Source organism: Pinus tabuliformis, chromosome Q (genome assembly GCF_031772625.1).
Source record: "Pinus tabuliformis cultivar Carrire ecotype Pingquan chromosome Q, CPIR1, whole genome shotgun sequence".
NCBI lineage: Eukaryota > Viridiplantae > Streptophyta > Pinopsida > Pinales > Pinaceae > Pinus > Pinus tabuliformis.
The window spans coordinates 1171833722-1171858118 of record NC_142296.1 but is presented as its reverse complement, the minus strand read 5'-3'; the positions used below and the strand labels follow the sequence as shown (position 1 = coordinate 1171858118).

General features: G+C 32.7%; 1 pseudogene; it reads right to left on the bottom strand.

Annotated features, from left to right (window-relative positions):
• Positions 1 to 505: 505 nt before the first annotated feature.
• Positions 506 to 22498, bottom strand: LOC149223865 (putative protein S-acyltransferase 22; annotated as a pseudogene).
• Between the last annotated feature and the right edge of the window lie 1899 nt (positions 22499 to 24397).

Below are 24397 nucleotides of genomic sequence, written 5' to 3'. Positions count from 1 at the left end.
ACACGATCAATGTGGTTGCCCTGCTTTCTACTTCAATAGCTGGAAAGGGTATAGTCATAAACACTTGGATTGAAATATTCAGGTTTCCTTTTGTGGAGCATGTGGCCAAGAATAGAAAACTAGTTCTTTTCCTCATATTTGATTACTTCAACATAGAATTCAACAAATTCATAGGCTTGCATTGATACAATGTCAATATTGTTCATTTACCACCAGAAATTATTTAGGTGTTTTTCTCATTGAGTTTGTATGTGCATTCAATGTTAACTCTCAATATTGCATTGTATTGGTAGTCTATCAATGAAAGGGACTTCATTCTTGCATGCCATTTTTTGGTGTACAGAGCTTCATGTATCCACTGTGCAAAGAAGTAGCTCATTTTCATAGACATGGAGTTATGCACATGTGATGCTTGAGATATATTCAAATTATAGTTTCAACATCCTTCAAGAATATCTCTCATTACACCTTTCCCAGTGATTGCTTGCATTCTTTGCTTTGATGTCTAACGTGGTGTTTTTAGTTTACTCACATTATATGGCAGCCGACTTGTCCAATATGGTAGTGGCTTAGCAGTTTTTGTTTTTCCCATATAAGTAGAATTGAGAAGCAGTTTATTGCATGGTGGTTTTTGGAATCTTGTTGATGATCGATCACTATCATCAACACTTTGCCCTCTATATTATTCATACCCATCATTGGTAGACCTTTGGATCTTAGGACCTTTAGTAATAATGCATGAAGGAGCTGCTAAAAGCATTGATATGTATTTCTTGCTTGATATTGATTCCCTGAAATTTTGAAGATCAGGTGAACCAAGATTGCTTTCAATTGATGATGGTATCAATCTACTAGTAGACATTGCTAGGCTAGATCTAAATGCATTGTGTGCCTCTAACTGTAGAGGAGAAAATCCAATAGAGCCATCAATAATTGGCTAGTTGATATCCATAAGATCATCATTGCCATTGAAATTTGACTTATTCACATATCCATAAGACTTTAGTTGCCTTCAAAGATCTTGCAAAAGGGAAATTGTTAATGGAATATTGTGCCCTACCACGTTTGTAAATTCACCTCTTATTGTCAGCTAGATACTTTATCTCTGTGCTTAGATCTCTACTATTTCTTTCCAGGCTACTGTCTGTCCCTATCACTATCATACCTTCCTGTTTGGATATGGGACGCAAAACTTTGGACTTCTTTCTCGCTTCAAAAACTACCCATGAAATCTCTTCAGCATTCATACGAGCTAGGGCCAAAGGACTTGGTTTCATTGGGCTCTTGTTCCTTTCTACGGTTCACTCACTAGGTGTCCTATTTATACTTCCATTACCTCCCTTGATAGAAGACCTAATATTATCTGGTGGCAATGCAACATTTTGCAAATCACCAAATGAGTTAAGTATTTCCTATATTTTTCATAAACATATAAATGTATTTGCGGAAGACAATGAGATTTGCAATGATCTCAAAGAAATACTATAAATTCAGAGCTCAAAAAATAGCCGCATGGGATTTCACCAAGAGCCATGTTGTAAATCATTAATTAAGCTTCGACCACTAAATGTTGAGTTAAAGCTTGCATGTGACATTTGAGGACTCTGTGTTCCTTCATCCATACTTTTTTGCTCTTGCTCCCTCATTGCTACAAAAGAATCATAATTGCTGAAACCCTGCCATTGTATTTTAGGCTAGTATAAGAGCATAACAAGTCTCTTGATCTATAACATAATGGCAGTCTATCAATGAAAGGGATCCCATTCCTACATGCCTTTTTTTGGTGTACAAAGCTTCATGTATCAAATGTGCAAAGCAATAGATCATTTTCATAGTCATGGAGTTATGCACAACTGATGCTTAAGATATATTGAAATTATAGTTTCAACATCCTTCAGGAATATCGCTCATTACACCTTTCCCAGTGATTGCTTACATTGTTCGCTTTGTTGTCTGACCTGTTGTTTTTAGTTTACTCACACTATATGGCCGCAGACTTAACTCGTAGGGTAATGGCTTGTAAGTCTCATTTTTCCCATACAAGCATAATTTTAAGCAGTTTATTCCATTGTGGTTTGTGGGATCTTGTTGAGGATTGGTCACTATCATTGGCACTTTCCCCTCTAGATTCTTCATACCCATCACTCCTAGACCTTTGGAGCTTTGGACCTTTAGTAATAATGCATGAAGGAGTTGCTGAAATAATTGATATGTATTTCTTATTTGATATTGATTCCCTGAAATCTTGAAGATCAGGTGAAGAAAGACTACTTTCAACTAATGATGATATCAACCCACTAGTAGAAATTGCTACGCTAAATCTGAATGCACTACATGCCTCTAACTGTAGAGGAGCTAATTCAATAGAGACCTCCATAATTGGCTACTTGACATCCATAATATCGTCATTGCCATTGAAATTTAACTTATTCACAGATTCATAAGAATTTAGTTGACTTCGAATATCTTGCAAAAGGGAAATTTTTGATGGTATATTATGTCCTACCATTTTTGTAAATCTGTCTCTTATTTTCAGCTAGATACTTTATTTCTATGCTTAGATATCTATTGCTGCTTTCCAAGATATTGTCTGTCTCTATCACTATGATACCTTCTTGTTTGGATATGGGACACAAAACATTGGACTTTTTTCCTACTTAGGCAACTACCCTTGAAACCTCTTCAACATTCATACAAGCTAGGGCCCAAGGACTTAATTTCACTGGTCTCTTGTTCCTTTGTACCATTCATTCACTAGGTGTCCTATTTATACTTCCATTACCTCCCTTGATAGAAGACTTGATATTATCTGGTGGCAATACAAGATTATGCAAATCACCAAATGAGTTAAGTATCTCCTATAGTTTTCATAAGCATATAAATGTATTTATGAAAGACAATGACATTTCCATTGTTCTCAAAGAAATACCATAAATTTAGACCTTGAAAAATATCCATGGGGGATTGCAACAAGAGCCACGTTACAAAGCATTAATTGAGCTTGGAGCACTAAATGTTGAGATAGAGCTTGCATGTGACATTTGAGGACTATGTGTTCCTCCATCCATATTTTACTGCTCTTGCTTCCTCATTGCTACAATAGAATCATATGTGTTGATACCCTGCCATCGTATTTTAGGCCAGTAGAAGAGCATAACTAGTCCCTTTATCTACAACATAATGGAAATATATTAATGAAAGGGCTCTCATTCCTGCATGCATTGTTTTGGTGTACAGAGCTTCCTGTATCAACTTTGCGAAGAAGTAGATCATTTTCATAGCCATGGAGTTATACAAAGGTGATGTTTGAGATATATTCAAATTATACTTTCAACATCCTTCAAGAATATCTCTCATTACACCTTTCCCAGTGATTGCTTGCATTCTTTTCTTTGCTATCTAGCCTGTTGTTTTTAGTTTACTCACACTATATGGCAGTAGACTTGTCTCGTAGGGTAATGGATTGGTAGTTTTCTTTTTTCCCATATAAGAAGAATTGAAAAGCAGTTTATTCCATGGTTGTTTGTGGAATCTTGTTGAGAATCGGTCACTATCATCAACACTTTCCCCTCCAAATGCTTCATACCCATAATCCCACCCATGTTGTGTTCTATCCTTATTATTGACAATGTGGATAACTGTTTGTATTCTTCTTTGACTTAGAAATATGACCAAATTGAACTAGAAATTTTTTTTAGTAAGCAAGCAAAGAGATTCAAAAACTCGAGATGGGTGTTGATAGACAATTGGTTTTATTTTAGTTCTTATTGCTACAGAGTTTGATTTTTCATGCATTAGACTATGAAATCTAACATTCAGAGGAGACGTCTTGCTTTACTTCCTTGGACTTCCCTATAGTGTTACTAACAAGTCAATTCCTATGAATATCATGAAATATTCCATGGATAATCAGAAGCATGTTGTCATTCTTATGGTGAGAAAAGCATTCTACAACACAAGGTGGTGGAAGTAGAAGTCTCTCTTTTGATGTCTTTATTGAGTGTAAAAAGGGACAAAATGTCTCAAGAGGTTTAAACCACTTTAAAGTTCCAGTTTTCATTATTTCAAGAGCTACAAACCACTTTAGACTTCCATTTTTCATTATTTCAATTTTTATTTTGTAGGTGGACTTGGTTGGAGAATATAACGATGCAGGAGACAACGTTAAATTTGTGTTTCCAATGGCATTCACTACAACGATTCGGTCATGGAGTGCTTTGGAATTCATTCGGTTCATGGGTGGTGAGATAGCCAACTGAAAGGATGTTATTCACTAGGCCACGGATTACCCGCTGAAAGCAACTACACATCCAGGCACCATATATGTCTAGGTAAGTAAGGAGTCAAAGAGATTCAAAAACTCAAGTTGGGTGTTTATAGACAGCTGGTTTTATTTTAGTTCTCATTGCTGTAGAGTTTGTCTTTTCATGCACTAGACTCTGAAACCTAACATTTAGAAGAGACATCTTGGATGTACTTCCTTGGAATTCCTTGTAGTGTTATTAACAAGTCAATTCCTTTGAAGATCATGAAATTTTCCATGGATAATAAGAATCATGTTTTCATTGTTGTGGTGAGAAGAGCATTCTATAGCACAGGGTGGTGGAAGTAGAAGTCTCTATTTTGGTGTCTTTATTGAGTGTAATGAGGGAAAGAATGTCTCAAGAGGTGATAACCACTTTACATATCCAGTTTTAATTATTTCATTTTTTTATTCTGCGGGTGGACTTGGTTGGAAGATAGTATGATGCAGGAGATAACATTAAATTTGGGTTTCCAATGGAATTCACTACAATAATGTTGTCATGCAGTGTTTTGGAATTCAATAGGTTCATGGGTGGTGAGCTAACCAACTCAAAGGATGTCATTCGTTGGGCCAAATATAACCTCCTAAAAGAAACTGTACATCTAGGCACCATATATGTCCAGGCAAATGCCTATGTAGTATAGAACAATTCAACTCTCTACAACCTAACCTATGTCATGCTCTAGAGCTATAGCCACTGTTTATTTGACTAACAATACAAGATGCATTGCTTGTTTTTCATCATATGGATAAAATCTATTCAATGTTCAAACTTATGTTAGGTAGGGGATCCCAACACTGATTAAAAATGCTGGGAAAGGCTAGAATATATGGATACAGCTCGCGCTATTTATAGAATTGACAACCAACATCTTGGTTCAAATGTCGAGGCTAAAACAGCTGCAACACTTACAGTTTCATCGCTTGTATTTCACAAACCTGATCCTTCATATTCCAAATGACTAATTCATACTTCCATGAGGATAAGAACTAAAATGGTTACCTCTTTTAAGTTTACCTTGTATGCATTCACTATAAATCCCCACAACTGACCTTGGTGCCTTGGGATTCTCAAGTATTTGAATTTTATGATAAGCACAAAGGAACTTATAGTGACTCACTTAGATTTGGAGCCTTTCCATTCTATTTCTCATACTATGGATATGATGTATTGTTAAATGTAATGTCAAATTTTGAGATGATTCTTAGCTTGCAAGATGACTTTGAAGATTTATGACCAACTTTATTTTGGGATCATCTTAGGATGAACTACTCTAGAGAGCTACTTGGTTTCATAAGGAAACACGTAACCCAGCTAATCTAAATTAGATTCAATCAAAAGGTGAGTCATTAGTAGCTAATGAATCAGAACATATATTTTGGTGGGACAATAAACATGCAGGTGCTCGAGTCCTCCCATCAAAGGTATAACAACATCTAATTTTTTTGTTGGGTAGTGATTTAGTGATCGTTAGCACATTCTTATATACTCACTAGGTTTCAATATGATTATGTACCTACTGGGTTTGAATTTGTTTACTATTGCATGGTTTGAATGTGTGTAGGAGTTCCTGCTCTGAAAAGTGAAGTCTCTTCATAACTACAAAGTACATGCTGAAAATTATATCTTCTCTCTTCTCCCTGGAGTATCTCCTTCACATGCTGAATATACTCTAGGTCTCTGCTTTTTTCACTAGTTTTGAAAGGTATACATGCTCTCTCCTGGACATTATTTTGATTCTAACTTTCGGTATATTCTTGTGTCAGCAAGGAGGGCTTCTTTACACAATGCCTGATAGAAATTTGCAATATGTTACATCATCTTCCTTCTTTATCTTCACTTATGCTAAATACCTGAGCTCCTCCAAACATGTAGTAACTTATGGGTCAATGAATTTTAGTCCAAAGAGACTAAGAACTATTGAAAAACATTAGGTATATATTCATAGAAACCCACTAATTAATTTTTCTAACCTTTTAATCCAGTTATTGGTATATGGGGTCTAATTCAATCTCATTTTTTTGTTTTTCAATGAAGGTTGATTACATATTGGGGGATTATCCTCTCAAGATGTCATACATGGTTGAATATGGTTCCCACTATCCAAAACGTATTCATCATGAAGGCTCTTCTCTTCCCTACAAGGAAAATCGTACTCAGCGCATTCCATTTAACGCAACCTTCCAATATCTGTACAACAGTGCACCCAATCCAAACATCTTGGTGGGAGTTGAGATGGGAGGCCTCAACCCATTCCATGCAATGTATGATTCCAATCTTTGTACAACAATGCACGTAATCCCAACATCTTGGTGGGAGCTTGGTGGGAAGCCTAGACATCTTGGATTGATTTCCTGATGACCGAAATGAGTATGAGCAACCATAACCTTCTACATATATCAATGCACCTTTACTAGGCTCCGTTTCTTATTTGGCCCATTCTACAATATCCTAAAGTACATTACCCTTTGTACCTCCTTATGTAAACTAGACAAGGAGGATGGATGGAATAACTATCTTCATCTTTAGTTATTTGGTTTCAATTCTGTGTTTTAGTGAAGTAACTATATATCTATAGCAATGTTTTAAAATAAGCATTCGAAGAAATCCAACCTATCTCATAAAGTATCTTACCATATGGACCTCCTTATCTAAACCAGAGGAGGAGGATGATAGATGGAACTCTGAATTATAGTGAAGTAACTATATATCTATGGTAGTACCCCTAGAAAAAGTGTTCTAAGTGGGCTACAATAGAGTCTGTCATTGTATTTATCGATAATTAATGAAATGGATCAAGTCAAGACTTTTCTCATTTAGAATTCTCACTCGTTAATGCTAGAATTTGTGACACGGTGTAGAGACACAAGACAATGCACTGACAGTTATTTAAATTGGGGAATTTTTTTCCCTCGTCATATACAAAATATTATATGGTTAAAATCATCTACAATACCTACTATCTTCATCCCATAAATTTTCAGGGGAAATATTCCATTTCATTTCAGTAATTCTTTGGAGTTATGGTGTTTGGAATTAACTTGCAATAGTCCCACATGTGTTGTGTTCTATCCTTAATATTCGCAATCTGGATAAATGTTTGTATTCTTATTTTCTTTAGAAATAGGACCAGTTTGAACTATATCTTATTTTTTTAGTAAGGATCCAAAGAGATTCAAAAACTCGAGCTCGGTGTTTGTAGACAGTTGGTTTTATTTTAGTTCTCATTGTTGTAGAGTTTGTTTTTTCATGCATTGGACTATGAAATCTAACATTCAGAAGATACATCTTGCTTTTACTTCCTTGAACTTCCATATAGTGCTATTAACAAGTCAATTCCTGTGAAGATCTAAAATTTTCCATGGATAATCATAATCATGCTGTCATTGTTGTGGTGAGAAGACAATTCTACAACACAAGGTAGTGGAAATAGTAGTCTCTCTTTTGGTGTCTTTATTGAGTGTAAAAAGGGACAAAATGTGTCAAGAGGTGAAAATCACTTTTACATGCAATCAAAAGGTTAGTCATAGGAGCTGATGAATGAGACAATATATATTATGCCATTGCCTTACAACATTTCCATTGCAACATGTGGTGCAAATCCTAGTTTATTGCATATGGAAGAGATGTTGTAATTTTTTATCTTGTCCTGTTAAACATGTTAAATATTTTGACTTAGTCAAATTACGTAAAATATAAATAAAATAAATTTTAAAAACTATCCATCCTAACATGGGAGATATTGTGTAATCTTTAACATTTTTACGTAAAAATTTAATAAACAAAATAAATAAAATTAATAAAGTAATGATTATAATCATTAATACAAAAATTTTGACTTCATACAAATATACCAAAATAAAATAATAAACAAGAAATAATAATATAAAAAAATAGAATAAAAAAAATTATTTAATTAAAATAAAATAGTCAATTTGTTTACATAAAACATTTTGACTCGCTTCAAAAACAAGAGTTTTTTCCTATAGCATTTTTTGCTAATGTAGCCTATAAAATGAAAAATAGAATTATCTCATTAAAATAAAATAGTCAATTTACTATTGTGTGAACATTTTGGCTCATGGTTTTCAAACCCATGATTTTTTCCCATGGTATTCTTTGATAATGTAGCCTATTTAGAGGCATAATATCCTAATGAATTTCCCACACATTAAAATAATCAATTATCAATTTGTGGTGCAAATTTGAATCCCATAATGTAGCATATTTAAAGGCATAATATCCTAATGAATTTCCCACACATCAAAATAATTAATTGTCAATTTGTGGTGCAAGTTTAAATCCTTTTATGTGAGGACAATGTATATTCCCAAGATTCACATAGTGATTCTTTGCTTTTATTTTATTTTTAATTATATTTTAAATATTTTGTGAATATTTTATGTAATTAAAAAAAATCTCAAACAAAAAGTACCTCTATTTTTGTATTAAATTATCTTTTGTGCAAAGTTTTCAAAACAAATTAGGGGATTATAATTCAATAATTTTTCTTATGCAATTATTGTTGTCCTCTAGCATGAGAGTGTGGTAAAAGAATTTTTTTTTTTTAAATTTAGAAAATTATGAGACTAAAAATACTTCTATTGTACAATGATGTGTGGTTTGACGGTAAGTCACATGGGCGAAGCCCGGGAGGACCGAAGTTCAAATCTCATTGAGTACAGTGACCTGCTGTGGTGGCAGCTCTTGCTAAAATCATAGGATCTTGGTGGTTGGTTATGCTCTTGGTGTTATAGTGGCAGCCATGAGGTTTGATCCTGGGTCTCCCGTGGATTAAACTTGATAGTTACCGATTCACCATGTGTTAAAAAAAAAAAAAAAAAAAAAATTACTTCTATTTATTATTGTCCTCCAGCATGCGATTGTGTTTTTGAAAGTGTAGTAACTTCTTCCTTTCAAGCTTTTGTGAATGGTCCTTATCTTCCAAAAACTTATAGTTCTTAGATATGAAAATTTATTTTTTATGCATCTTAACTCTCGATCTATCAAGCGCCTAGGGATCAAATCGCTAAGGTGCAAACCTTTCCTCAAATTCAATCTTTAAGCCTCTTTTTTGAGAAAAAATCTTGAGGAAAGATTTACACCTCAAGAGATTTGATCCCTCTTGGCACTTATAGATCCATACTTAAAATAAACCTACATTAATTAAATCCATTGCTTTTGCAAATATGAAGGATAATGATTAGTTTAATGCAACAAACTATATCAATTTAAAATTTGATCTGTTTAGACACTTGATAGATCCAGAATTAAAATAGATTTATGGTAATTAAATCTATTATTTTTACACATATAAAAAATAATAAATTTTTTAATACAACAAATTATATCAATGTAATTTTGCAAATAAATTAACTCCCACCCAGCACAAGCAAATCTTCACCATTCAAAATGCAAATTAGGATAATTAGTCATATATAACCATACATATATTAATGAAAATACAAAAATATTAATTAAAGTAAAGTAATATGTTTGAGAAAGATTTATTTTTCATTTATTAGTATTTATTATTTTAAAAATAATAAAAAATTATTAATTAATAAAATTATAAATAAATGTTTTTAATTTTTTTTATATTTATTAATTTAAATTTAAATTACAAAAAATATCTATATGTATAACTTTAATAATAAACAAATTTCAGATTATTAAAAATGAATAAATTTATATGTATATCTTTAATAAATAAACAAATTTTAGATTATTAAAAAATGAATAAATAATTTTGTTATGTATTAAAGAAAATTAAGAATTAAAGAATTTAAGATTAAAAAATAAAATTATGACTATGATAAATAATATAAAATTAAATTAAATTGATTTTCAATTCACAACCACATATCTATCTCAAGTATTACTTTCAAATAATTATTAAAATGAATATAAAATATTAATTTAGCCTACAATATCTATCTTAAAATGGAATAAATAAAATTAACTAATTATTAAATGCCTCAATCTTATGCGTTAAAATTAATTTAAAGCATTAGTGAAAATCGATGGGTAATGGAGTCAATTACACCAATTAATGGATTGCAATTTGCAGAGTTGTAATCTACTTAAAAAGAACAAAACATGAATTACGCAATACAGTATTAATATATAACACAAATAACAAGCGAAATATATTTACCAACGCATGGCATTGGCACTGGCTTCCAGGGCTTCTGCCGTAAGCCCTTAAAGCACACAGAGAATACATTCCAATGTGACAAAACCTCCACCTGGATAGGTGATATGATAAAATATTTTTTTTCATTTTGGGGAGAAACTCTCCGCTGAAGAATCATGATACAACAAATGTCGCCGAAGCGAGCAGATAAACAGATATACAAATACCGCCATATATATTCCCATGCATATCTAATATTTATTTATGTTCCTGCTGTGGACACTCATCAATTGTCCATACTTGCAGTGAAGTGTTGGGTTGAGGTTGAGGCTGTACCTGTGGCTTGCTAAGGTTTGGTTTACAATAAGAACAATTATAATTTATCGCACCCGTCAATTTACCATACCCACTATTGTGTCTTGTTCGCTTCTCTTCTTCTGCAAGTCACCTCTATTAACTACGAATTGAATGTGAAACATACTTCAAATGAAAAACAAACACTACAATGCACACAGTGAAGCCATACACGTAGGAAACGCTTCTAAGAAATGAAATTATGGATGAAAAAAGAAAAAAACAGAAAATCTGGAACCTATTAGCAATGTCAGCTATTGCAACATAGGGCTTCTGTACAATTTTCTATCCCTATGCCCAGATAAAATTTCAAATAATCATATTAATTATGAGAAAGGACAATGAAATTGTCGATACCTAAAAGCTCCAAGAATGTGATTGGTTGACGTTGAGGATATACCTGCAACCGACGAAGGCTTACAATGTACCAACGAGAACCACAACAATCATCCATAAAAATCATCAAAATCTGTCGTTAACAACATTCCATCATCTATCAAAATCTGCTGGCAGCAGCATTCCACGGTGCATAACCTCTGCAATATTCTCAACAAATTCAATGTGATTCTCAATGGTATGCTTATTACAATAAACCTATACATGTAGATGTCCTTCCCATGTTTTAATCGCCATTTGCAGAGATAGAAAGCGCTGAGAAAATGGCAACGAGAAACATTGTAACATAATATGGAGATTCGATCTTCCCAGGAGTATGAGAAGAAAAGAGATATCAAATAGAAAATATCATAAGAAGAAAAAATAATAATAATAATAATAATTTTGAAGAAGAAGAAATTATTTTTAACGAAGAAGAATTTAAATATTTTTTTAGATGAATGTATATTGTTTAAGAAAATCTTATGATGTTTCATTTATCATGTATGCATGATTCACTCAACGATGTTTTAGCTGTTAACCCAATTTGTTTAATTAGGTGATTGTTTAATTAGGTTACATGATCCCAGCATGATTCTCGTGAAAAATATTGAGGTTGTAGGGTGAGAAAACCTCATGGGTTATATGGGGCAAAGGTCAGAAACATTGAAATAAGATACACAAATTTTTAACTAATGAAATGTTAATGAATTAATTTGTTAATTAAAATGATAAGATACACAAATTTTTAACCAATGAAATGTTAACAAATTATTATTTTTCATTAAAATATAGATTATTTAATTATTTATAAGCTTAAATATTAGAATTTGTATTGGTTAAAGCCAAATTAAATAGTGGTCAACAGGTTAGAGTCTTGCCTTATAGGATTAATAAGCATCAAAGCACTTCATGATATGTCTCACATTAATAAAATTTAAAAAATCATAAAAACTAACAAAATTATAACTTTATTTAAAATTATTATTATTATCATTATATAACCATTTGAAAAAACATGGAATATGATTTTTACATATGGAAATTTCCCACAACATTATTAGGGTGGTTCCTAATATTTAAAGAGATTTTGTTCCGATACCATGGGGGAATATAATTGCTTATCAACTCCACATGTCTAAAAAACCTTAATGCACTCATATGACACTCATATGACAATTTGTTTTAATTAATCAATTTATTTAAAAGAGCATAAAAGACACAACTACTATGGGATACATCACAACCTTTGATTTGTGTATATTACTATGAATATTCTAAAATATTTTGTGTAGGTTAAATCTACACCTTCCTATCTAACTTTCAAATTTAATAGCCTTATTTCAAAATAAATATACCTATTAACATAAATATACACATTATTATATAATGTGTATCTACAATATAAATAAAACTATAATAAACTATGCACTTTGAAATATCGAGCTGAGTGAGAGTTGTAGGAGAGAGCATAAAGTTTAATATAAGGAGAGCACCTGTAGATTTAATTTTCAAAATGAATGAAAAAAGAATCTACATTATTTACCATGTCTATGCTTACACATGAAGGAGTTCGAGCTTCCTTTATGTAGGTGTCTGAGAAAGAAGTTGGGGGTCGGCGACTCCTACAATTAGTGGCTTGAAAATCATGGATTTGGTGCTTCCTACTCATTAGTGTTAGCAAAAAAACAGGGGTTCGTTCTCTTGCGAGTGGGTGCTTGTAAATCAAGGAGTTGTTGCTTCTTTCTAGTTGGTTCCAGAAAACATAATATAATAGAAGTTGGGATGTGCATTTACACAAACAACTAAATATAAGATATGCGATTTTCTCCCTTTATGGATTTCCACATACATTTTCTCCCTCTATGTGTTGCATGTGTATATTGATTATTTTTTTGCTTGTGATTAATTCTTCTCCTTATGATGCTACTTGCATGATTTTTTGTTAATCAAATTGGAAGGCATAAATTGGAAATAGTCATTTAAATTAGTCGTAATATCGATTCAACCTTGGTAAATGACATGTGGCATAGGGTGACACATGGAATGTTGGTGACATGGTGTGATAATTGCCAGGCCCATTCAGATGAAGATATGTCTATTACTAGATGTGAAAATTTATAGCCAAATATGGAAGGGCCAATCCAAGAGTTGGGCATAGTGGCATTGTTGATGAAGCTTATGAATAGAGAAATATTTTGATTCTAAGAATTCAAACTTCCATAGTTTTCATTTTGAGTTTTTGACATTTCGAGCCAATACTATGATCCCTCATTAGGAAAAACCTAAAGAGAAAAAAAGATAAAATGGAAAGATAAATAAGAGAAGGATGAGAAAGAGAGGAAAAAACAGACAAATACAATAATTTATTGAAAATTTCAATGATTTTATTTCTATTTTAATAAAATAATGATAAAATTCTCTATAAAGAAAATTACTTATTAAAACTTAACATACAAATATTTATTATAATTAATAGTAAATTCAACATAATTTTTATAATTTTATGATCTAATAACAATAATATTAAAATCTATAATAAATAATTATATTTCACTATTATAATCTAATGACCAAACACACTAAATTATTTTTTAATCCTATCAATAATATTAATGTGAAAATAGTGGCTTTAATTAATATAACTAATTACTAAGACACTCCTACGTCTATAACTCATGAATCTAAGAAGTTAAAAAAAAGAGAGTATATTTTAATTAATTGTCCTATTATAAAAATACCTAATGTTAATGTTTATATTTATATTCTTAATTTATTGTTATGGTAGTTAATAAGATAGATAATAAGTTAATGAGTTACTTTGTTTTTTAATATGTCGGGTTCTTCGATAAATAAATTCACAAGGAAGTTACATTAAATTAGAAGTACTATTAATATGAGGATTTTTTTATGATTAATATGGGGTTATTAATAGGTGTTATTATGATTAGTAATAATTAGAGAAGGGAAGTTGAAATAAGGAAATGACAATAGAGGGGCACAAAAGATAGGGGCAGTTAAGATGAGCTTAGGAAGGAAAAAGGAAGGGAGCCAAATGTAAGAATGGAGGGTTATTAATTACTAGTCTAGGGATTAGGGTTGGAAAAACGGGTGGGGGGTTTACTGGTGGATTGGGGGAGGATTGAGAAAAACAAGTGTATGAGGGGAGGAAAGAGAGGAGGAGAGGGGACAGGGATAAGAGGGTCAATGGAGAAGGGAATGATCTCGTATCGGTTCCTGAGGTAATAAGGGAAACTAACTTCTACTCACTTCTAAACCCCCATCCCTGTTAGACTGTGTGGATGTTTTATAATTTCAAGGGCTTCTCGATTTTTTCGCTTGTACTTTTGGTTCTCAATGGAGATAATCTTGGTGGCTTTGAGATAGATATGGTGACATGTATTTTATGAATGTTCTATTAGGGATGAGGATTGAGTTTGACCATTTTTTATGTTTGTGCCATGTTCTTTTATTCTAATTTTAGAAGATCTCTCAGTCTCCCCAATATAATATTTTCCATAAGAGCATATGATCTTATAGACCCATTTCTGTTGTAGGTGATTAGGGCTATCTTTGACTGATTTTTTGAAGGAGGTTTCAATGTCCTTCTTTCTGAGCACCCTAGCTAGCTTGTCTGTGACTCCCTGAATGTACAGAAGATGAGCTTTTTTTCTAGCCACCTGGGGGCTTGGAACGATATGCTTGTCTTTATTTCTGACTTTTCTTTTTTTATGTTCTTGTTGATGTCTAACTTTTTATACCCTAAGCTAGCAAACACTTTCTTTAAATATTTGATTTCTTCTTCAGTGTGAGCGGAGTCTAATATTCTAAACGCCCTAGTGAACAAAGTCTCGAGAACCCCCATTTTCTAAGCTAGGTGATGGTGAGAGTCAGCATGAAGATAGTTATCAATGTGTGCTTTCTTTCTGAATACTTTGTGCCCAAGCATTCCATCTTCATTTCTTATAAGGAGAATGTCTGCGAATGGTATCTTATTATTCTCTTCAACCTCCATTGTTAACTTGATGTCTTCATATAAGCTATTGAGGTGCTCTAGAAAATTATTCAACTCCTTGTCTCCATGCGACCAATTTACGCTCCTTTTTTCAACGAACCTAATCCAAAATTTTTGCTTCAAGGGGTAGGTGTCAATAGCTTTCTTTTTGAATGTTTCCATAAAGAGGTTAGCTACTATGGGTGATAAGGGAGATCCCATAACTACCCCATTTTTTTGTTCAAATAATTCACATTAGAGGGTGAAGAAGGTGGATCAGAGACATATCTCAACAAGTTTTGCAGTTTGGGGATCTGCGACTTATTTTACAACCTGAATAACCTCTTCTAACGAGATCTTTGTGAAAAGTTCAACAACATCAAAACTAAAAAATTTATCTCCACGATCCAACTTTGAATTTTCAATGAATTCCACATAATGGTTAGAATCTTTAATAAAAGATCTAGTCTTGCCAACAAGAGGGGACAAGACGCTAGAAACATATTTCTCCAACTCATATGTGGGAGCCCCAATAGTGTTTACGATATGTCGGAGGGGGGCACTATCTTTATGAATTTTAGGGGCACCATAAATTCGAGGGGTGATTTCACTATCACGAGACAAGCACTTCTTTACTTTTTCATCCAAGTTAGAGTCTTTGATGGATTTCTTAACAATTCTAGTAATTTTGGAAATGGGGTTATCTTTGAGCTTTCCATAGCTACCACTATTATATAGGTGCTCTTTCATTTTGGATATGTAATCATTTATTTCCATAATTATTGTCGGCCCACCTTTATTTTCTTTCAATATGACAATGTGTTCATTGTTTATTAGATTCTTTAGGGCCATCAATTTCTCATGGTTTAAATTTCCTTTCGAAGGCCTTTATTTACTTAATATGTCGACGCACTCTTCTCTAATTTGTTCTCTCTCTTTATCCCTAAGTGTTTGAATTGCATCTTCAAGCTTGCAAATGATTTCTTCAAAGGGAATCTGCTTAGGGGCCGCCACAAAGTTTAACCCTTTATTAAGAACTTCGACTTCCTCTTTAGATAAATTGTATGATGAGATGGTAACTACTTTTTTATTTCTACCAAGATCATGGGAAACACTATTTGAATGTCCTAAACAAGCCAAGTCATTGTTATCATTAACGTGGGTAAATGAATTGAGATTATTATTATTAAGGGAACTAACTATATTCGAATTTCTTAAATCCTGTAAAGGATTTCTTGAGTTAGGGTTTATGTAGCTTATCTGATCCATCTCACCATTAATAGAATCCACTTAGGTTAAATTTCTGTGTTGAGAACTAGAATTGCTAGCATCGTTTGATGTGTCTGCACAGGTGTAATTTCTGGACTGGACTGCAAAGGAATGGGTGAGAATGGAGCTTTTGTATCAGATTGAGGGATTTATAGCCAAGCTCGTGGTTTTTTATATTGATTTATTTTCATTTTTTGCAATAAAGAACCACAGATGAACCATATTCAAATGTTTCTGAGAACACTTGCCGTTGTTATTTAACATAGAGGAGTTCACCCTTGCGTTCTTTGCACAAGCATTTTTATTCATTTCATTATTTATGCTGAGGTATGAAGAGCCCCATCCTCTATTATGACAAGTTTCAGATGTATATGCAGTAGCCGCCAACATTGTATTTTTACAATTTATAAATTCCATACACCTAGCTTTCAATTTACTTATCTTTTTGTTTTTCATGAGATTGACTTCCTTATATTTAATCTTCCAAAGCATAAGAGGCATAAATGACATCCCAAAGGTCCAATTTGATTAATGCAACCATTTTTAAATGTCTTTTAAAAGCTATGGATGACAGTCGGTCAAGGGAGAACTTTGTTCTTCGGATTTCATGCCAGAGAAGGGATAAACTAAGCCTATCAAACGCTCTTTGGTTTTGATGGTTGCGCAATCTATGCTTCACGCACGCAAAATGAGGGATGAGGTGAAAATCGTGACAATGCTTTAAAAAGAAAATACCTGCTTCTCTCTTCTAAATTTTAACCCTAAGTTTCTCAAGATAATGAATCTCATTCCAACATTCCCTTATGTACACGGTGTTGATTAGAGTTTGGACACTTATGTGGTGAGTATTTTGATTATGAGAATTTGAAACTTCCACACTTTTCATTTTGAGTTTTCGACGTTTCGAGTCAATACCATGACCCATCATCACAAAAAACCTTGGAGAGAAGAAAAGATAAACAGGAAGGACAAATAGGAGAAGGATGAGAAATAGAGAAAAGAGCTGACGAACACAGTTATTTATAGAAATTTTCAATTATTTTATTTCTATTTTAATAAAATAATGATAAATTTATTTATAAAGCAATTTACTTATTAAATCTTAACCTAAAAATATTTATTATAATTTAATTGTAAATTCAATATTGTTTTTATAATTTTATGATGTAATTACAATAATATTAAAATGAATAGTAAATAATTCTAATTCACTATTATAGTCTAATGACCAAGCACACTAAATAAATTTTTAATCCTATCAATAATATTAATGTAAAAAGAGTTCCTCTAATTAATATAACTAGTTACTATGGCACTCCTACCTCTACAAGTAATGAATCTAAGAACTTAAAAAAAAAGTTTATTTTAATTAATCATCTTATGATAAAAATACCTAGTGTTAATCTTTATATTTATATTCTTAGTTTATTGTTATAGCAGTTAATAAGATAGATAATAAGTTCATGAGTTGTTTTGTTTTTTAATATGTTGGGTTTTTCGATAAATAAATTGACAAGGGAAGTTACACTATATTAGAGGTATTATTAATATGATGGTTTTTTATGAGTAATATGGGGTTATTAATAGGTGTTATTATGATTAGTAATAATTAGAGAAGGGAAGCTCAAATAAGGAGATGGGAATAAAGTGGGGGCACAAAAGATAGGGGTAGTTAAGATGAGAATAGGGAGGAAAAAGAAAGGGAACCAATTGTAAGAGTGAGGGTTATTAAATACTAGTGCAAAGACAAGGGTAGGAAAAAGGGGGGCCGAGGTTGGTGCATTGGGGGAGGATTGAGAAAAACATGTGTATGAGGGGAGGAAAGAGAGGAGCAGAGGGGATAGGGATAAGAGGGTCAATGAAGAAGGGAATGAGTCAGTATATGTTCCTGAGGGAGTAAGGGAAACCAACTTATACTCACTTCTAAACCCCCATTCCTGTTGAGATTGTGTGGATGTTTTATAAATTCAAGGGCTTCTCGAATTTTTTGCTTGTACTTTTGGTTCTAAATGGTGATAATCTTGGTGTCTTCGAGAGAGATATGGTGACATGGTTTTTTGTGAATGTTTTGCTAGGGTTTAGGATCGATTCCTACCATTTTTGATGTCTACGCCATGATCTTTTAGTCTAATTTTAAAAGATCTCCCTGTCTCCCCAATATAACATTTTCCACAAGAACATATGATCTTATAGACCCATTTCTGTTGTAGATGATCAGGGTTATCTTTGAATTATTTCATTCTTTTCCTAATGGTTGATAGGGGTTTGAAGGAGGTTTCGATATCCTTATTTCTAAGAACCCTAGCCGGTTTGTCTATGACTCCCTAAATGTACGGAACATGCACTTTTCTGCTAGCCACCTGGGGGCTTGGAATGATATACTTATATTTACTTCCAACTCTTTCTCTTTTTATGTTCTTGATGATGTCTACCTTTTTATACCCTAAGCTAGCAAACATTTTCTTTAAACATTTCATATCTTCTTCAGTGCAAGCGAAGTCTGATATTTTTGACGCCCTAGTGAAATATTTGTTAGATAATGTGAACATTCACATTCCATCACAAATTTTTTGGATGAAGTGCTCAGTGTGATAGACAAACTTGAAGAGATGGGTATGTCCCCATCAGATAACATGCAAATTCATGTCCTACCATGGAGGTTAAATAGAAAGGTTCCTATGAGTTCAAGTTGGAATCATTGTTACGATAGACAAACTCAAGGGAACATATATTCATCATGGAAATGGCAGATAATGTGAATTTCACTGTCTAGGGAAATTTTAATCAACAAAGAAAAGTGTTTCAAAACATAGAATTTAGGACCCCCTTTGTACTAGTGACAAGTGGATGAGAACCAATAGTGACGCATCAAGGAAGATAGCATGGCCCAATCATGAGAGGACAGTTTATACGTGGAAGGTGACATGGAAAAATATGATGACATGTCATGCCATGCATATGACAAGTGAATGGTAATTTCCTCCCTATTGGGTGGCTAAGTGGCCTATTTCCATATGACATGTGACACCCCTAAGAGACCACCACATGGTAGTGGTGATGTTAGTATATGAACTAGCAAGTAGTATGGCATATTTTTTGAATTCACACCAAGGGGCCAGTTGGTGAGCATTTGTGCCTTAATACATAAGGCATGGTTATGGCCCTCAAGCATATAATTCGTAGGGAATAAAACTTAAGGGTTTGAAAGGTTTATAAAACTAATTTTATGTTAAGAACTCTTCGTTCTTAAGGTATTGGTTATAGCTTAAGATTATATGTTGAGAGTTATACTAAGAAAGGATCTCCATGATCCTTCAATGCCTAGCTCATGATTATAAGGTTATGGTCATGTGTGTTAGGAGCTAAAGTTATGGGTGTGGTGCTATTGAAATTTGGTATTCTATGTGTTGATTGAGACTAGGTTTTTTGCATTGTAAACATAGCTTTCCAACATCAAATTATGATATACACTAAATAGAACAACGTGCAATATGGCATCCCAACCAAGATAAAAGATAGGATTCACTTGTAGAGTGAGTCTCGCATGGTTGAACACACAGAAAAATTCAATGAAAAGAATCTAATTGAACAAAACATCATGCCTAAACAAAATGAAGTATCTATCTAGCAAAGTTAAACTCAGAGTAACTCTTGATTTTGAAAAAGAGGTGAAGCAACAATTCAAGATGAATAAAAGAGAATATCTACAACACAATGAACACCGATTAATTTAAAGAATGGATCTGAAGTAAAACAAATTGTTAAACCAAAAATTAACAAGTTGGTTGAATATATAAGTCTCTCTAAAATCAATATAAATAGCAACAACATTATAGTGAGTGCATCTTTTCTAAGGTATCTAAAATGGGTGTATCTAGAGAGAGAGTAACAAATTGGTGTTTGAAGTGTCCATGAAGGCCAAGTGGTTGAACATCCAAATGTTTATGAAGGCCGAGAGATGTGAAGGAAAAATGTTGAAAGGGATGAGGTTGTGAAAGACTGAGTTTATGGAGTAGATTTAAAAAATTGTGATTAGATCTAAGTATGAGGAGAGTTACATAATAGAGGCAAAGTAAGAGGATGTTGAGATGTGTTTTGAAATATCAAGCTAAGTGAGAGTTGTAGCAAAGAGAAAAAACTTTAATATGGAGCGAGAACATGTGGATATATTTTTGAAAATGAATGAAAAAGGAATCTACATTGTTTAGCAGGTAGGTGTCTACACATCAAAGAGTTGGAGTTTTCTTTATGTAGGTACTTAAGAATGAATTTTGGGGTGGGTGCCTCCTGCAATTAGTGGCTTTCAAATGAGGGATTTGGTGCTTCCTACTCATTGGTGCCAACAAAACAAATATAGGTTGGTGCTCTTCTGAGTGGGTGCTTGCGAATCAGGGAGTGGTTTCTTCCTTCTAGTTGGTTCTAGAAAACAAAATATAATAAGAAGTTGGGGCATGCATTTACAGAAATAAATAAATACAAGATAGGTGGTTTTCTCCCTTTGTGGGTTTCCACATACATGTGGTATCTCTATGTGTTGCATGTGTATACAAATTATTGTTTTTCTTTTGATTCATGCTTCTGCGTATGATGTTAATTGCATGAATTTGTGTTAATCAATTTGGAAGGTGTAAATTGGCAATAATTAATCTAAACTAGTCATAATAGTGATTCAACCCTCACTAGTATTATCATTTTTTCTAACTACGACTATTGAAGGTCGATCAAACGAAAATAATTTCAATATTGGAGTCAAGAAATGGTTTCCCTTATCCCCTGCCCTTTTTGGGATATATATTGGTTGACTATAATAGTGTTTGGAGGATGAAGGTTGTATTAGCTCCACATTCACTCATCAGGTCATAAATCTTGTCCCTTATGTTGAAGATATTTTTCTTTTGGAAAGGAACCATTATAATCCTAGAAATAAACTCAAAATACTCAAATATTTCCACTTCAAGATGGATTGACTACAAATACTAACAAAACTAAAGTTGTTGAACTGAAATTGTGGGGAAATAAATATTTAGAGGGAAAAAGGAAACTAAGATATTATAAGCATGTCATCAACCCCAATCTCAAAAACCAAAATGACCTTTGTTTCTTCACTTGTATCAAGAAGAAAATGAAGATTACCAAAATTGAAACTAATTTCTATGTTCTTCATAGAGAAACTAGACCTTGGTAACACTCCAAAACACCATTTTGCCTCCTAAGAACATTGAAGACGTAAAGAACTTTATTTAGACTATCCATATTATTCTCACATTCTATCTAATTTTCAAAATATTTATTACACTACCAACCTTCTTGATCCTTTTACTCAGAAAACTATCAGGATCTCTCTGTGTGAACGTACAAAAAGAAAATGTTAAAATTTTTTAATTAGTCTCTTAACTTTATATGGTTTGGTAAATCATATACATTTTAATAAATGTTAATTATAATCATAATTAATAATAAGTGTATACACATAAATATACAATATAAATATTATTTATATTTATTTATTATATAGACAATTTAAGATTATATAATATTATTATTTATTTTTTATCCAAATTAAATTTAGATGAGATAGATAATAACATTTCTTAAATCACTCCGAATAGCTTTAAGTGATTAATTTTATTCATATTAATTTATAATTTATAATCCCTCGATTGGGGTGAGAGAGCAGGAGGTCACATGCATTAAGACATATAAAAAGAGAGGATGACAGGGACGACTGACCACAGTCCTCATGCTTGAGTAATAGGGTGTGGTGGTGTCTTTCATGAATGTGGGAGCACTGATGGAGAGAAGTGGCATGATCATGAGGAGAGAGGTTGGCAAGAACAACGACGACAGACGGATGGGACATGGGGCAGGTGGGAAGGGATACATGAGGAGGGCAAGAGCAGGGAGAAAGCATAGAACACGGAGAAGGGAAGACAGGAGTAGGGCTACGCAAATGCTGGGGTATTTTCGGTAGACTGAAAATGAAGAGATGGATTGCTTAGGTAGAGGCAGCAGACGAGGGGGCCGAGGAGAGAATGCAGGGCCCAGAGAGGGGAGGAAACCCATCGAGGTGATGGTCAAGGAAGAAGCAAGAGCATAAATAGATGGAATGAATGATGACATTCGTAATCTGGTCTAGGAAATGGAGGACAACATCATGGACGATGACTCATAGCCGGAAATAGAGGAATGGGGGGACCTTGTCCCCGACCCAGGATACCAGGGGTAGGATGACTCTATTCAAACAAATCCCACACATTTACTAGGTCATGAAATGCTTGTTAGCCAAAGCTCCGGAACATGTGGCGGGAGAGATGGCAGAAATCACCCAAGGCATGCCCAACCTCAAAAAGGAAGTGAAGAATCTGCAGATGATAATGTTTATGCAGGATAGCAAGGTGGATAAGATCCAGCAACGAATGATGGACCTGGCATCAGTGTTGGGTGACTCTGCTGCAGCACCGGCTATCGTGGACTTCAAACAGGATGATAGCAAAGAATAGCTTTTTACCTTCTAGGTTTTACCAGTCTTTTTAGTGGATAGCCTTTACTTTTCTTGTCTTTGTATGTTAGTTCAGACTGTAAAATATGTATCTAGTTGTGAAGTGTATCTAGCTTGAGTAGAAAGACTTGTAAAATTCTACTATTGGATGGCTTATAACAGACTAAGCTGACCAACAAACTTGGTTTTCCAAGTGGGCAAGTTGAGGCCACCACGATTTTGTATATGGAACAACTTTCTTTTTTAAATACAAAAAAGAAGGAACTACTGTAGCTTATATATATATATATATATATATATATATATATATATATATTGATTTCGTTGCATAAAATCTAGGTATCTTGAAATGACAATTGGGATAACCATCTGCCATAGTTTAATTGTTCTCCTTTGTATATGCTTTTCCTATTTTTCTCAAAGTTATTGAGAAAGATTTAGTTGGAATGATAAGTTTGATGGGGTGATTTTATAAAATTTGAAAAGCTGAATTAATTTATAAATTAAAAATAGAATTTACTAAAAAATAAAAAATTTAATTTAATTAAAATTATTTCATTTAATTAAAAATTAAACAAGAATTATATAGGAGGTATTGTTGGTTGCTTAGTTTAAATATAATTTAATCATTAATTAAATATATACATTTATATCTATATCTATATCTATCTATATATATATATATATATATATATATATATATATATATATATGATGTTTTATAATTATATTTATTAAAATATGCTTTTAATATAATAAGAAGTCATTTTATATTCAAAATATTAAGGAAAAACTATAGTTAGTGAAAATGGAAACAATATTAAAAAAAAAAAAAAAAAAAAGTAAATGAAAAAGAAATAAAATTAAAAACAAAAAAATTAATGACTAATAGAAATAGAAGTTACTAAAAAGCTCATAATAAGATATCAACTAATCACTTTACGAATAAATAAATCTAAATAATAATAAAAAAAAAAATTCCCAATATTAAACTATACGTAAATGACATAAACTTTTGGTCAAAACAAATTAATAGATAATCAAAACAAAACTGAAAACAAATTAATAGATAATCAAAACGAACCTGAATACATAGTAACATGACTGTTTCCATAAAACCCACCGACATATATAAATATCCCTCATCCATTTTCATGATAACCAAACCTCTTACCAAATCATGATAACCCAACACCTTCCCAAAACTAAAGAAAATTCCGATGACTTTTTCTTTCAATTGAAGTGCAAGTAAGGCTTATTTGAACAATATTTTATTTATGTACACAGTGATGCATTGCATGAATAGATAGATTGTAAGAATATATGTCCTCACTTCCTTGTAAGTACTTGGGCCAACTCTTTACAAACAGTCCTCCCTTTTTGACAGCCAATATCAATTATATCACTGTTTGGAAGCTAATTGTTTCAATTGAACTTACAGTTGAACAAGTTTGTCTCCATCC